The 18,125-nt window shown below is 32.0% G+C and overlaps 1 protein-coding gene across 1 annotated transcript in view; it reads left to right on the forward strand.

Annotated features, from left to right (window-relative positions):
- The first annotated feature begins 1,061 nt into the window (after positions 1-1,061).
- The window catches only part of LOC145326209 (uncharacterized), a 54,144-nt gene continuing 37,080 nt past the window's right edge, over positions 1,062-18,125 (forward strand). Inside the window, exon 1 of the mRNA XM_080169380.1 lies at positions 1,062-1,278. The gene's annotated coding sequence lies outside the window, so the exon portion shown is untranslated. The remainder of the gene's footprint in view (positions 1,279-18,125) is intronic.

Here is an 18,125-nt window from a genome sequence, read left to right on the forward strand (position 1 = left end):
AACCTCTAATTTTGAAACTGCTATCTTTTTAGAAACAGTATAGGGTTAGAGAGATAGAGGGATTAAGTGGTATACCTGATTAAAGATCAAAACATAAAAAAGTTATTTTTCTCTTATTATAAGGTTAATTTAGTTTTGGGCATAAAAGAATCGTCCTATTAGTTTGAAATAGTTTAAGAAAAGGACACCAAAACAAATTTTGAATAATTGTATATTTCATGTTAAATAAAAGAAAGAAATGTTTGAAACACTTTAGGAGTGGTGTGTTTTGAGGCTGAGAATATGGGCAGTTTTATGGGGAGAACACACACACACACACACATAGTTAATACCCTTGGGCAGTGAGAGAGAGAAAGAATAAGAGTGGGAGAGAGAGAGAGAGAGAGAGAGAGAGAGAGAGATGACGAGAAAGAAAAGAGAAAGAGAATGGTCTCAGTTAACCCTCAAAATAACCAAAATTTTACAACAACCAAAGGAAAAAGATAAGGTTCATACCTCAGATTTATTTTAACAAGGATAATTATGTTCATAAGTTTAAGTATGGCGGAAAAACTAAAACTAAAACAAGGCCACATATTGTTAGGTATGATTTTAATCCTTTAACTTCAAGGGGGAAAACTTTAATGTTCAATGAATTTGTACCTAACTTTAGGGAGTAATAATTTCACTATAAATCACAAGCGTGCAGAAGGAGGGTGTAAAGGGGTGTTAACACCCCCTTAAGATTTAAATTTTGAAGAAATTCCTTCACAGTTTTCCCCTCACCTGGTTTTATACTCCCCTAGTGAATTAAGGTGAACGCCACTGCTACAAGTTTCCCATTTTCTTAGCCTGTTTATAGTTCAATTCTTTTAGAAACAATTGTCTTTGTTTTTAGTGCTAACTCCCCCGAAAAAAAATAATTTAGATGAAATGTGGGGATGTACATCAGTGATGGTCTCGGGTATATTCCATTCCTGAAGATCATAATATGAGTTCTTTACAACAACAACAACAAAATTTGCCTCAGTGCCCACTCTGACTCCGACACAAGAGCAACCACACACACACACTCTCTCGGAGGTGAACACTACCCAACATTTTTGTGCCATGTGGTTGTTTTTTCAAACTCATTTTCAATAACTTTAAAACTTATTTTTCAGTGAATTTCATCTTCATTACAATGATTCAATGATTTTGTGAAAATATTATGTACAATGTACGTTATTAAAAATCCCCAAAAAATGAGTTAATTATGAGGAGTTGTGGCAAACGGACAAAATAATCTGATTTTCGGAGGTAAGTTTGTCAGATGTATTTTACTTTAATTTCGTGCATTTGAATATAAATTTCGAGTACATTCATTTAAACTTTAGGTATATATATTTACACATTTATATGCTTAGAGTTAGAGTCTCTGATAAAATGGGCAATTTAATGTAAGCGGATATATGCACATTCTACATCTATTTCTCTGTTTCTCTGTCCCTTTCAAGCAAATTTTGTCTCCCCCAGCCCTCGACCAACCTATTATTTGTATCCCGTCTGCTCCCCATCATTTATCACCTACCCCCTCCCCCCCCCCTCCCCAACTCCCTCCAACCTGTTTGTGAAATTGAGTTTTCGTGCATATTTTAGGTTTAGAGCTGAGAGACACATTTAAGTTTATACTCACAATATTTTCTTTTTGGCTTAACCAAGAATAGAATAATTTAAAATAGAATAGAGTTGAATACATTTAAATAAATAAAATTATCAAATTTTAAAATCTATCTTGAATTCACTGTAAACTAGAAATATAACACTCTCATTAAGAAATTTATTCGACTTTAAATGTTCTTTAGACTTAACAAAGGCATTTGACATTGTACTCACTCTCTATTTGAACTCAAACATTGATAAATATTCAGAAAAACATTTTTTCTCATAATTATTGTGTTTAGAAATTTGTCTTTGGTAGTATTTAAACTAATTCAAACGGTATTAATTCATCTTCTAAATCATTTAATATTAAATATCGACAATTTCATTTATTTTGCATTCGAGATAAGATGAGGAGAAAACAATGTAGATTCATTTTAATCTGATTTATGATATTACAACTTTTAGCTGCATTATATTTGACATAATTGTATTTTTTTAAACAAGAAAATGTATGTACTTGTCTCTGGGTAATCATAGACTTTGTTGGACAGTGGACACATGAGATTATCACAAGTTTAGTTCAGCGGAGTTATATCATCAAGAGGAAGGGAGCAGGGCGGGAGGGGACATTGGTCTGTTTATTATACTGGCCCCAAAGTTTTATGATAACATTTTCTTATCTTATTATCTTTAAAACTTTGAGGACTTGAACTTTGATTGGTTGGTTCATTTAGGTGAGTGCCCAAACGTTTCAACCACTAATTGTAATCTATGAGCGGGATAATTTTGTGTATCATCATTGGGGATGTACATTGTACATCAATTTTTCGGCCATTGTCTTATCCCTTTAGATCTTTGGGAACGGAGACACCAAGAATAGGAAAATGGACATAAATTAATCATCCTCCCAATCGTTACGCATGAAAATTTGGCTTTGGCAGCGAAGAAATTCTCTAGGGGGGAGGCGAGTGATGGATTGATTTAACTTTCATTGAATTCTCCTCCATCCCTGTTTTTAATCTAATAGGGAGAAGTCAGGAGTGTAATGATAATTAATCTCTCCCTCAATGTATTAAACTGAAGCCTATAAAAAAAACGACGCCATACATACAAATAACCAATGATTGGCCTATACATATACTAAATTACCAATGGCATGCCAGTATACATTTTGAATGACCAAAAGAAGGCCAGTATGACGTCATTTTTAGGGCACTATGAAAAAGCTTGATTAAAACAGGAAATTTTTTTAGCATAATTAGTTTTAAGTAAAGGCATTAAAGAATTGTCGTATCGATTTCAAACAATTATGATGATTCAAGTAACAGTTAGGTATAATTAGTAATCATTGTCAACAAGTCACTATGTCCCTTTTAAACATAATAATTTCTTGCTTTTTTGATAGCATATAATTATATTTATGACTGCTATATATCTAGGACCTTTGTATTTATTTCTAAAATCGAAGCATCCCTATAATTAACCCTTAAAAAGTAAGTATGTCCATATTAAGCATAATGTAAACATTCATTTTTATCGTATGGAATTTTTTTAAAAATAAGTTCTGGTACCTATAAACGTGAAAACTATAGTAACTTGTAAGGTTTCTATGCAATGGAGTATTATCAACGAGGTTGGGTAAAAAGTATTTATGTTTTCTTTATTGCCCTTTCCCTACCAAAACTTCATACAATTTCAAAATAAAATTTACATTGGAGTTACAATGTTCTAAAATTAATTTGTCTAGTGTACAGATATTTACGATGTATACAACTGAAAACCTTCTTCCACCATTACTTTAATTTTAACATATTGACTAATGACACATTTGTATAAATCGAGATAATACGAGCATCAAAGATTTTAGCATGAATATAAAATTGTAAGTTATACATCATATTTTTACGAAATTTAGACCTTGCTTTGCAAAATTTTATTTTTCTCGTACCTTTTCTATCTCTCAATATAAATCGTGTGCATTTTCGCGGATTTTCAACGCAACCCATCCTTTTAAAATAACATGTTAAAATGCCTTTCTAGGCTTAAAAATCTATTGTGATTTAGAGGTTTAATTTACCTTTGGTAATGGTCTTCTGTATGACTAAAATATGTAGATAGGAAGCCTCTCATTTTAAATTCGGGTTTTATCCAGGAAGGGAGAAGATAATGGTAGATAAACTAATATTTTTCAACATTTTTATGCAGAGAGAAGAAGGAAGAAAAAAGAGGTTGATTTTGTTCGTTGTATTTCTTGGTTTTTAATGAAAATGAAATTGAAAATAAATAGGCACTTTAATCATGAGGATTTGCTATGCCTATTTCCAATTTCTTTCTATAATATATTTTCATAATTCTGTAATCAAAAAATACATTAAGAAGTCAACATCCATAATTAGCAAAGTTCTTTGAAGACAGTCGGACAAAGTGATTTACAGAAAGCTGTTAATTGTTCAGTAGAATAACAGAATAACTCATTTTCTGCGAAATCATAATTAACAACCGAGTAAAACACATTTACCCCCTATAGTCTAACGGACGAATAAACAAACTGAGTTATAGAGTAGCTTCGCCATTAAGAAGTAAAAATTCTAATTTTGTAAAAAACAAAGAGAGATTTGTACAATATACTGCAATGTAAAATTGTATATCTTCAAGAATTGAGGGATTGGGCTGGTAATTTAATCGTCCTCCAAAAATTTATCTCAGAAATTCTGCCTTTAATAGCGGTTTTTTTTGGGGGGGGGGAAGAAATTAATTATCTTTATGTTCTCCTCCCTCCCTGGTTCTTTGAAGGTAAATGAGCAAGTGAAAAGATATTTTTAGTCATGGATCAAAAAAACCTTAAAAAGCCTTCCTGAAAAGTTTAATGAAATGCGCAAAAAGATTAACACTGTGGATAAGTCAACAAAAGATAGATTGGTCCAATTAAAACAGATGAAAAATTCTGTCTTTTGGGAGTCAAACATTTCTCCTAACGGGATTAATCCTATGATTTTTATATTAATTTCTGCGAAAAACTGTCTATATAACCATAAAAGAATTATAGATTATGGATATACCATAGCTTGACAATCCAATTAAGTCATTTAAAATGTAGAATTTTCTTTTTGATAAGGTTTGTTAGTTTACCTAGATAGAAGTTAGAATATCATATGAAGGGAACGTTTGATCGTAAATTTCTCTGGTCTTCAAAGTTTTATAAACTTTTTCTCGCATTTGTTGGATTAAAGACTCAAATAAATTTAGTACAAATCAATAGGGCCAAACTTTTCCACCAATGATATTAATCTACATAGTGGAGTTTGTTTCTCAAAATTGCTGATGTACGACAATTATCATCTATTGTTATGTACGATCTTATAAAAAAAGATTCATAAACAAATTTAAAGCCCAAAAGACTCTTTTATTGGACAACCTTTATTAATAAGATTCATAAAAATTATCTTATTAAAGATGGCATAAATGTTATTATTTGTGTACAAGTTGTAACAAACAGGTTGTATTTACATTATATAATATATATGTATTCTATGCTTCTATAGTACATAACACATATTGGGGAATATATTTTGGCTGTACCATTAGGTTGCCCTAAATTGGGACACTAATGAACAATTTTTGAAGATAAGATTAAAATTCTTAGTTGGGTCTTGAAAATCAACCAATAGTGTGGGGAATATTGACACAGCCAAGAAGCAGAAAACAATTTTCTAGTAGACGAAATTAGCCATTGAAAAAGGGGGGCAGGTAGTTATCTTGATAATATAGATCTGTTTTTTAAGGGTTCTTTAAAAATTCATTTTGGGTGTGAAATTTCCAAAATTTTACCTGAATTGTAAAAACTAAGGGCTTTGTACTTTGGTCCATTGCTTAAAGCACCCTAAAATCTTACTTTTTTTGGGGGGGGGGGAGGGGGGGGATATTACTTCTTTAACCTCAATCTTGGACCTCCTTGACCAAAATTTCAAGACTTTGAATATGGCACTTACAGGAAGGGAAAATTTCAAGTATCATTATTGAGACAAAATATAATTGTAATTCTGCATCTTGTTCTACTCTAACATGCTGTTATTATTATCAATATCTTAAAATAGCTTTGATTTATTGTCAAAATAAGTTAAATTTGCTATAACATGGTTAAGGTACTTTGAAATCAATTTACTAATTTAACTTGGGACCAAATTTATGTGCATGTATGGTATAACCATAAAAGTTAGGTAGGTAGGGGAAATCACTTTTGGGGGGCTTCTCTTTCCTACATAAGGTTTTAGGGAATCTTAAGATTTTCCTCCATGGGGAAATGTTGGGTTATTGGTTGTGTTTGTGTGTGTGTGTTTGTGTGTGTGTGTGTGTGTGTTTGTGTGTGTGTGTGTGTGTGTAATTGACGTATATACATATGGGGGGATAAGAATATTTATGGTACTAAGGCGGATAAATGGGAAAAGAAAAGTGAGAAAAAGGAAAGTAAGATTATATTTATAAAAGACGAGCAATAAGGAATCAATAGTCAACAAGGACATTAATGTCCAAAAGTAGCGCTGCATCAACAATATATTACAACAGTAAACTGTTTTACAGTAATAGTCTGGAAAAGCTTTTCAAAATTTTCTAAATTTAATGTTTAAAGGGCATTAAGTTAAGTTATATAAATGGAGGTTTTTGGTAAAATCTTGATGTAGATTAGCTTCGCTTCCTACAAGAATCGGACCTTAACCTGAACCAACAAATCTATCTATCTATTTACCTATTTGGCATAACTAGATAATTATTTCCTTACTTATGGGGCGAATAAACGAATGATTATTTCCTATATTAATGAGGCATCACATAGAAGGAAATACTATTTAGCAGAGAATGTTCCTAATATCTAAACTTTGCCAGGGATCTAAAGGCTTAAGACAATGGCCGATAAATTGATGTACATCCCCAATGATGATACACAAAATTAATCCTCCTGTAGATTAGAATTAGTGATTGAAACGTTTAAACACTCAACTTTATGAATCAGCCAATCAAAATTCACTAAAGTTCCCAAAGTTGTTAAGGCAACGAATTAGGAAACGTTATTATAAAACTTTGGGGACTAGTGTAATAAACAGCTCATTGCCCCCCTCTCTCGCTCTGAATCTTTGCTGTGTTTTTGGAGTTCTTAGATCAATTATATAAGATAAAATGTTTATAGAACCAGGGACAAATTATGGCTTTGAAACCGATAAATATCATCTGGATTAGAATGGGTTTTAAGTCATACTGAAAAATGATAAATAGCATCGTATTACAGAAAATTTTCCATGATTATTAAATTAAAAATCATAAATCAGTTTTGTTAATCCGGTCATTTGGCCCACGTGGCTAACAAAACTGGTTTTAACATTATTTTTTATTTTAATATCCGCGGGAAGCTGTCTAAATTTCGATGCAATAAATAATTGATTTGAATTGCTGGTTGGTGTTAATTATGTAGTAGCTTTTAACATGATACTCAAGTATGCTTAGTTTTAAAATAATCAGACAATTTATTCCAGGTAGAATTATACACGTATAAATGTTGGAAAATCATTTTATCATCCATTGATCTATCCATGGTTCATGCGAACTAATAAGATAAACAACATGTGATATACTAATACAGTTATGCATTCATTATTAAAAGCCAACCATTTCTATAATTAAAGTCTGTACGTCCGCTCGTACGTAACCGCAACAGTTGCATGGATGATTTTTACATACGTCCATTTCGTAGTATGTAATTTTCTTATTTATCTAATTGTAGCAATGATTAGTAGGACAATAAAGTAAAGTATGTTATGCGAAGCATTTCTAAATCAAGTACTAAAAATGTAAGTATGTCCTTAAACAGTATTTACTCAATTTTGCAACACAATTATAAAATTTTTTAAGACTTATAACTTAATATTCTGCTTATTAAGTTTTGACACTCAATAAGTGTTGATGTTCGTTTGTCCTTTTTTGTATGTTGTAATCCTTGTTGGGCATAAGGTTAGACATTCAGAGGCTAGGAAACTATCTGTCCCAACGTTTATTAATATTTATTTTTGGCAGACATAATTTTTTAGTAGCGTAGCTCATAATTATTATGGGTATGTCAGCTTTACAAAGTTTCTCTAAAAAAAATCAGCCATGAGACGTCATAAAAATGATGGATTATCATCTCTTTTTTAGGGGTTTCCAACTTCTCCTCACATCCCTCATTTTTATGACGTCATGTGGCTGATTTTTTTAGATACTTTGTAAAACTTTGTTAGTGCTCCTGGTAGTAACTAAAACATTGTTGTTTAACCCAACAAAAGTGGCATATTAAAAATCTTTATTTTTGGACGCGTTGCTTTTATAATGTCAGTAAGACCGTCTATAGAAAAAAAATCATTTCTAAAATACTTTATTACATGTGATCTCTTCTGAATTTTAAGATGCAGTTTTTCGCTTTAGTAACAATTAATTTCTAATATGATTTGGTTTTGTAATACATTATGCAGAAGTTATGGCACACCAAGAATATATTCTTAAAAGAAGGGAAATGAATATTATTATATGTATGTACGTAAACAGGGAGGTAGGGGACATTAGACCGCGAATTGTTTATAACATAGATATTTATATTGTTTGTTGGATTAAAGGCTTTGTTACTTTTGATTTTTACCTGTTATATTGTTTTAAACAGGCGATGTTCAAACGTATACACTAATATATTTTTAACCTACAGAAGCGTAAATCTAGTTTATTATAATTAAGGGTTGTACATTAATTTAGCGTCCATTACCTTATACCTTATTATTCCTGATATAAAGGGAAATATAAGGGGAAAAGAATTATATGGTCATTCAGGATTTCGCGCATTTTCTGCCCAGTTTTCTCAAACTATAATAGTGTTCAGTAAAAAATGCTAAAATAATAAAATCATCCAGGTGCAGGTTTTATGCCATTTATTAAGTAAACAGTGTTAAAATATAAGTTTCTTATGGTTTTAACACTTTGCCCCCCTCCGCTCAAAAAAGCTTGAACGTCCTTATATTCAAGCTATCGAATGCAGATTTACAAGAAAGATAATTTTAGTAGCTGAAGCTAACCAGTGCGATGTAGACATATTACAAAGTAACTTTGTAGGAATGTATGTATTATATGATAAGCTCAAAGTCCTGGTGGGCAAGAGAATGGAATTTATATATGTATTATATACACTAGATTATCTGGGAGGAAGGGTACAATGGACCGTAAATTATACTGGTGTCCAAAGTACTATTAATCATTGGTTTCAAAACTCTGGGTAATTTTATCAAATATTGATTGTTTGGTTCGAACCAATAATCTTAAACTATAGAAGAGGTTGTTTTGGGGATGTATATCAATTTATCTTAATCGTCTTATCCCTTTATATCCCTGTATATTACAGAGAATATATACCATATATATTGGGGAACTTCTTTAAGGGATAGTTTTTTTTATATTCGTTAAATGTATTGTTTAATTAACAATCTTATAGTCCTTATAAAGTTTTCTTATCGAATAATTGATCTATGGCTGTAAAGTATCTCTACAACAAGCGTGTTTATGATATACTAGCCGATTTTTCTTTTAGATGGGAGGGGAGTAGGTGTAAGTCGACCAACCAATTTCATTAATGGTTGGGGGTAAGTTTCATCGGGTTGAGGTTCCCTCAATCAAAATATTAATAAACCTTCCTTGGACCTACAAGAAGCTTCACTTTAAAGGAAAACAATATCGATCCTGTGGATAGCTAGATCTCCAGCTACACACAGACAAAAACAGACAGACAACATGTTACTCTTATCTTTGCCCCAAGAGGTAATTTTTTTTAATAAAAAATTAAGTATTTCTGGTCATGCCTTCTGGTACTGTCAATTATCTTGAAGTAACTGAGTAAAAACCTGAACCCTGAAGAGTAGAAACAGATCGGTTCAGTGGTTACCGAGATCTTAAGCGACAGACAAACGGACGGACGGACAGACATCATTGTACTTTGTATTATAGATTACACTGAAGATGTAGGAAAGGTAATTTTCTTTGTAGTCTTTTGTGAACGGACATACGAACAAATCCTAGTTCTTTATAAGCAGAACTTCTCATAAAAATATGATGAATACCAAGGAGGGAGAGGACATTGGGCTGTTTATATACAACCCCCTAAAGTTTTATAATAACGATTTCTTATTAGTTGGTTAACAACTTGGGGACTTTATTGAATTCTGAATGGTTGGTTCAATAAGATAAATATCTACAAACGTTTCAACTGCTAATTTTAATCTACAGAAGGGGTAATTTTGTGCATCATTATTTGGATGCACATGATATAATCGGCCATTGTCTTATCCCTTTAGATCCCTGGATGAATACTGTCCCTGTAATGGGCAGAGAAACTGAGAATAAAAGTAGAAAATGGGGAGAATTTCAGGTATATAGGCTAGGACAACTGCTGATAATTTGTTCTTTTCCAATTTTTTTGTGTAAGAACTTCTACCTTTAAATTATATTATAATAAATGTAAAAAGTGCAAATAAATATAACGCCATTGTCCCCTCCCTTCCTCCCTGAAAGAATGGAGATTAAAGGTTTAGAAGAAATGGGGTATGGGATATAAGAGGGGGGATTGGGGGAATGGTTTTTGATCGGAGTAGGAACCCCATTAGAATAAGTTTTATTCTAGTATGTAGACTGGTCTTTAATATTTTTTGTATCGCCGCTATTCTGGAACTAATGAGTGCCTGTCATTTTCAAACTCTTCAAAACAGAATATTGATATCTATAAGATTATACAAATATTATGTACAATTAATTACTTTCTGCAATATATAGATCTGTCTGATCAATAAGACCACAGAAATGGGTGATAGAGATGGACTAAGGAATTTCTAATATATCTACAGGTCTCCTTTGGTAGTAAAGAAATTGAATCTTTAGGTAATGGTCATATTGTATTTCCTCATTCCAACATTGCAAAAACTCTGACCAAATAGCACAGCAATAAAAAAGATATTTTGATTAACAAACGAAAAGGACAAAGAAAATACTTTTATATTATGATGAAAAAGTTATGGTTGAACAAGTTTGTACAATCCAATCAAGATTTACTAAAAGTGTGCATCGTTTTTTTGCCAATGAACGTGTTAAAAAACTTTTAGGTACCATTTTGATTTACAGTCCATTGTCCCCTTCCTCCCTGAAAGTTACTGTCATTTTTAGTACATACCCCTAAAGGACAGTCATAAGGACATATCCAACTTTTAGAAGTTGCTACGCTTCTAAAATTGCTAGATTTCTTAAAGATTTTTTTGTTGGTTTGTATGGCTTGTTTGTATAGGGAAATTTTTGGTAAGGAAGAAACCTTTGGGAGATCAATTGCTCATGGATTGGGACATTTTATATATAAAAAATCTGCTTTATAGCTTTCAGAAACAAAAAGGATGAAAATCAAATGATCGTTTGAAAAGTTAAATTAAAAATATGCCAATTCTGGACCATTTTTGTAAATATATACTTTTTGTTTAAATGGGTTTGTCATGAGTTTTTTTTCAAAAGGTTTTGTTACTAAAATAAAGAGTGGTTTTTTAATAAAAAAAAGTACAATTTTTGAGAAAAAAAAAGCATTTTAGTTATTATTTGCCCTAGTACTTTTTTATGCATGCTTTTTTTTGGTATTTTCATTCTATGTAATCAAAAATATCATTCAAATATTTATTGCTTTTGAAGTCTGTAAATAAAGGTTTTACAGAAAGACTATCCTTATCCAGAAATTGCTTAGTTAGGATTGGGGGGTTAGCCCCTTGGGGGAGGCAGGAATAAGATGGTTGGGCAGATATCATCATATAAAGGAACATGAAAATTAGTCAAAAATATTTTTAAAAATCTAAAAACTTTTTTAGGTTAGATAAACATTTTATATATTGAGAAATAATTTGTCTGTGTTAAGATTAGCTGATTCTTATTCATATTTCTATGACACAGGCACCGCCTAGCTGCAACTTTTGAATATATTTCTTTTCGGTTATGTGGTGGTACCCTCCCCTAAAATGGTTATAAACCTTCCGAGGACCTATGAGAAGCTATCCTGTAAAGGAGATCTTCATCGGTTCAGTGGTTAGCGAGATCCTATGGTACACACTACACATAGACACAAATAGATCTTGTTACTTTATTATAAGGATTTTTGTTCTATATTTCTCTGTTTTCTTGGGGAGTAGAGAATAGAACAAATTGTTGAGAATATATTTAATTATCTACAGGGATAGAATTCGACATTCAGATGGGCATTTAACATCCTATTATACAGAGCTTGAAAAGTCATTTATCGCATCGTATTAAAGACAGTTTTCCGCGGATAGTAAATGAAATAGAATTAGATTAAATCCATTTTTTCTTGTGCCATCAAAACAAGAATTACATGATTTTTCACAATGGCTCAAAACCAGTTTTACTCCTGCGGTAATATCCAAGAAAAATCTTATTTTGTAAGATATTTGTTTAGTTAAACATTTATGGATATTTTTTTCCCTAATCCAAAGGATCTTTTAAATACATATACGTACTGTTAACCATACGATATTACCTTAGCTAAAGAGTAGCTGCGCTAATAACAAATATCATGTTAAACAAAAACTTATACAACGTTGATATATATGGTTTATATAATATGATGTTGGGACATTTAAATTCAAATTCTACAACTTTTGTCTCATTAAATCCCCCCAATGTAGACATATCTCATTAATGTGCTTGATGAGGGGGCGGGGCTGTGAGGAAAGGGGGTGGAGCGTAACAGTAGCTTTTTTTCGGTAGTTCCTATAAAAATTGGTGTTTTATCAATCCTACATACTTTTTTAAGATTTTGGAAGTTTTAACTACTAATGTATAAGTTTGTCGATTTCGACGAAATATTTTTAGCTTTTACCAAACCATGCATAAAATTATGTGAATATGTTTAGTAAAATTATTGTTTTTTTGTGAAGCTCATGTTGAAATACATCTATACTATATATATCTTTGCAGAAATCATGAAAAAATCCCCTTTCTTAGAGTTTTATTTTTTTTAGATCAGGTTAAATAACTTTTTGTTTAGGGTTTAAACCCCTTAGGAAACAAATTCAATAAAGTTACCAATGGCCGAATTTAACATAGAAGAATGTTTGGGAATATTAATTTGTTATTAATAAATCATTGTATGTTTCTTTGGTATTTTCATCCATATATGTATATTTAACTATTCGCTATTTTTTGTTAATTTTTTTTCCTCTGGAAACTCTTAAAAAACCATTCTACTAATGAAACTTGGGGGGTAATGGTTGGGTGGTTTTTGGGGGGTAGTTTTGTGGGGGATGGGGGATTGGAGGAAGTGATGTTATATTATATAGGTGACAACAACTTTGGAGAGAGGGGGGGGGGGTTGAAAATGAGTGAGGGAAGCGAAGTGGTTACTGAGCGGAACGTGCGATGACACTGTGAGCTCCTCGCTACTGGATAGCCTGGACATAAAATCATATTCAGAAAAACAAATAAGGACAATTATGTCCATAAATAGCACAGTTTAAAGAATTGGCTAATATTTTTAACATGATAGTACAAGAAAAAAAAGTTTAGATTTTCATTTTGCGCCATATTTTCAAAGAATATATATAGCTTTAATGTTTTTGGATTTTGAATGAAATCCATACCTAAACTATAGGATAAAACAGTCATTTTAATTAGCTACTCTTACATGACGTAGTAACATATCCAAGTCTATACAGAAGCAGAGTAGCTGCGCAACAAAACATTCTATAGGTAGGTTTAATCTTTGTCTGCTATGCTCTAAAAGACTATATTCATGAAGGGATCTAAAGGGATAAGACAATGGCCGATTAATAGATGCAATGATATACACAAAATTACCCCTTTTGTAGATTAAAATTAGTGGTTGAAACGTTTGAGTTAATGAAGTTAATGAACTAACCAATCAAAAGTCCCCAATGTTGTTCAGCCAACGAATAAAAAAACGTTATTATATGACTTTGAGGACTAGTGTAATAAACAGCCCATTGGTCCCCTCTCTCTCTAATATATTTACGACACATTTCCCTGTCCTTGGCTAGCGGAGTTGTTGAGAGTTACCCACCGTATATCCGCCCCATACAACAATATCCCCCCCCCCCCCGAACCATCATATGTGGTGCCCACCTGTACTACACCCTTTAGTCTTCCGCCCACCTGCCCCCCCCCCCCTAAACCCTCTGTTTTTAGGGGGCTTATATCTCTCTGATGAGACAAATTAGACAATATTCTGGTGAATGATGAACTAAAATATAAACCCTTTACAAACCACTTCAAAATAATTCAATAATATTTAATACTTGTAACGATTTTTTTCTGGTGTTGGGTAGGTTGAGAGGTAGGTGTAGGGGAGGCCAAATTTGGTGAATTTTGACTTTAAACACTTTTTTAACACACAATGTCATTTTTAATGAAATAAGAATTTATTTATGCTTTAAAGTTATAAAAATATATGCATGTTAATGAATTTTTTCTATATCCGCGGAAAGCTGTTTATAATACGATGCGAGAAATAACTATTAGAAATCTATAAGTTGTTTTACAAAGGGTTAAAATAAATATAGAGGAAGGGAGGAACTCTTTTGGGTCGTTTTGTACCAGAATAATAGGGCAAAATAAGAGAGAGAGAGAGAGAGACAGAGAGAGAGAGATAGAATGAGAGAGAGAGAGAGAGAGAGAGAGAGAGAGAGATAGGAAGGAAGAGATAGTAAAAGGCAGTTGGGCCATTTAAATCCATTTCCATTTAATTATTAACATATAAATGTTTCTTTGTTTGTCAATTATCCTGTCCGTCTGTCTGTCCGTCTGTCTGTCTGTCTGTCTGTCTTTCTGTGTGTTTGTCTGTCTGTGTGTATACATCATTTGGTCAATGTAGATATGTATGTGAGTTGAGCAGCTATTTTTAGGTTATGTTAATATGTAAAATATATGTACGTGGATATATATGACAAGGGGAAAATTGTTTTCAATTTACCTTTCTAACACAAAACTCATTTATTGGTCAGTACATTCATCCAGTAGAAGGGGTTGGAAGGGGGTTATTGATATTGTTGCCCGCTGCGTGTTTCACTTTATTAGTTGAACATGAAGATCTGGTGTCAGATAAAAGTAATAATATATCCATTGTAATTAGCTTGTCTTTGCTTCGTTACATAACTGTTGTGATCTTATGATTTCTCATCCAAATAACTTAATTTCAATATAATTTATGAATTGATTTTAATGTCATTTTCCTCAATGATAGTCTAATTAAAAGTTTTTAGAGGAAAAAATCAACAAATCTATAGTATAGATGCAGGGGCGTCCAAGCTTTTAATTTTTGGGGGGTAATAATTTTTTAGGGGGGGGGTAATTCGTGTTTGGGGGGGGTAAAATGGAGCGCGAAGCGCGCCGCTAAATTTTTTTACCCCCCCCCAAAATTTTTACCCCGGGGGTAAAATTTGCTTGGGGGGGGTAATTACCCCCCCTGAAATCTGTTGGCAGGGGTAAATTTAGTTTACCCCCCCCAAAATTTACCCCCGGGGTAAAATTTTTGGGGGGGGTAATTTAAATTTTATTTAATATATAGTATTAAAAATGCGCGCGAAGCGCGCAAAAAATTTTTTTATTAGAGATTTTATTTTGGGGGGGGTATTTACCCCCCAAAAAATGTTTGGGGGGGGGGTAAATACCCCCTCCTAAATGGTTAGGGGTGCTTACGGCACCCCCAGGGTAGGGGTAAATTTTGAATGGGGGGGGGGTAATCGCCCCATTACCCCCCCCCCCCTTGGACGCCTATGTATAGATGTATATACAAACAACTACCTCCCTTAACTTTTCTAAGACCTCTTTCATCTGCTTATAAATTATTTTCTGCTACTTGTCTGTGTTAAAGCGACACCATTGGTTGATTTTCAATGACCCAATAGGAAGGTTGAACAAGACGGTTGCGATGGAGAGATACAGTTATTTGACCCTTTCTCCCTCTAGTGTTTTACTCTAATGAAAAATCCAAAATGGTAGTGTTATATTTTTAAAAATCTTGGTCGTTAAAACTTTTTTCTCATTTTCACCCATTCTTTCCTTTTCCCTATTTCCCCTTGTCACTATTTTTGATGATCATTGTTGAAAAGCTTCGCCACGGAGAGGGAGAATTATTCTATTATAGTTATTTCTCGCATCGTATTATAAACAGCTTTCCGCGGATATAGAATGTACAATTATAAGATTAAAACCAGTCTTTTTAGCCCTGAGGTGCCGAAGGCACGAGCTAAAAAAACTGGTTTTAATCTTATGATTGTACATTTTTATATTCGTAGAAAACTGGATATAATACGATGCTATACATAGTTTTTTCGTATGGATGAGAACCGATTCCTACCCACCGGATTCGAATGAATACGAGAAAACAATATTAAAATATTTTATTACCCAACTCAATCGTACTATATATTCATATGATTATGCATGAAGTCAGAATGTCATTTGTATGAGGGATCTAAAGGTATAAGACCTTAGCTGATAAATTGGTGTACATTTCCAAAGATAATACATAAAATTATTCTTGATTATAATTAGTGATTTAAATATTTGGACACTATATTTAATAAATACAATCAAATATAATTAAAAGTCCCCAAAGTTGTTAAACCAACGTTATTATTAAACTTTTGAGACAGCCCATTATCCCCTTTCTTCCTGCATTTGCATAATGTTATGAATATCGGTAATATGTTAGTCATAACCACTTATAATTAATAATTAATATTGCCTTTTAAAGAAAACAATTTAATCCATTCCTTTTTATTTACTATTCCGCGGATAGCAATATTTATTTTCTGAGTTGTTGTCTGTGTTCCTAAGCTTGCCTGAAAATCGCTCAAGTGCTAAATTAGAGTTTGTGGGCTTCCTATAAAAACAACGGTCATTTTTAAACCGTAGTTTTATGCCAAACTAGGATGAAAACATACATGAAGGGAAAGCTTAATAAATTAGACAAATTAGAACAAACATAGGGAAGCATCGTCAGAATTGGTCCGTTCGATCATCCAGCAGGAGGGGAGGGGATGGGGTAAAGGGGGATGTTAGATCTTTATTTCAGCCAGATACAAGTTTTACTTGATTAGAGTACATGATAATCTGGTTTAAGATCCAAGTAATAATAAATTCTTTAATTGCTATTCTTAACTTATCTATTTAATTCAAAGTTTAAAATTTTTAGAACAGTTATTTCATTCCAAAATTTGATTACAATAGATGTTTACAATAGTCGAAAAGTTACTTCTATTTCTAGACATTTACCTTATTGCAACACTCTCTAATTTAAGTTTGAAATGTATATAAGTCGATTCTAATCATTAAAGCAATCCGTTACGCCACATGCGCAAGATATTGTTATAGAAAAGCTTCGCTTAATAAAAAGTTGAGAGAAAAACCATAAGTTCATTAAACCAATGTCTACATAATTTTTTATCCAAGATTTTTAGAAACAAAGCATTTTGTAAGAAAATGATGTAGTGCAGATTTTGAATTAAAGAAGCTCTATATAAAGAGTCTGTCTGTAAGTCAGTTTATACGTCATAGCAACTTAAATTAACCAAATCACTGATTTCAACTTATTTTTATACAGTATTTCGTAAAAATTCAATAAATACTAAACTCCACAAAGATATAATCTAATTATCTATCTAAAAATATATCTTTGATTTTTTTACTTCCAATATAAGATTTGAAAACTAATTTTTTATGGTAACAACTTAACAAGTTTTTGTTGTAATAATCTTTGTTTTAAAAGATGATACTTTGCAGGCCCAAGTAATTTAAATTTATATATATGTACATATAAAAAGCCTTTTATTAGATTAGGTTTTTTGTGTAATTTGAAAATGTTGGTTAGTTTTTGCGCTATTGTAATCTTTATTATTCTTATAAAAACACAAAAATAAAGTAAATTTGTATGTTGACAAATCTGGCTATCAACCATTAGATTGCACGCTCTTTGTCTTGGAGTCTTATTTGGGCTAAGTTTGGGCCTTGCCTGTGAAGCTTTTTATAGTGCCTATAAAAACGGCATCATATTTGCCACCATTGGTCAATTAAAATTATACTTGCCTGCTATTGGTAAATTAGAGTGTGTATTAGTCTATCATTGGTCATTTGTATTGTATGACGTCATTTTTTATAGGCACTTTAAACAGCTGCTTGTTTTTAGGCTAGGACATTCTCTAAGATTTAAATGCAAAAAGCTTTCCAAAAATTCTAAAGTTTCATTCATATTTAATCTATCATTTATGTATGTACATTATATATGTATAAAAAAAAGCAATATGTCAAAAAAATGATCTAATTCATTCATATTTACTATTCATAGAATATCATTGTTTGAAAATTGATTTTTTTCAAAACTAAAATCTTATTGAACTGAAAATAATTTTGATGTTAATGCCAAATTATAAAAATTTTAC

This window comes from Acartia tonsa, chromosome 8, assembly GCF_053477335.1.
Source record: "Acartia tonsa isolate MP-2025a chromosome 8, ASM5347733v1, whole genome shotgun sequence".
Taxonomy (NCBI): Eukaryota; Metazoa; Arthropoda; class Copepoda; order Calanoida; family Acartiidae; genus Acartia; species Acartia tonsa.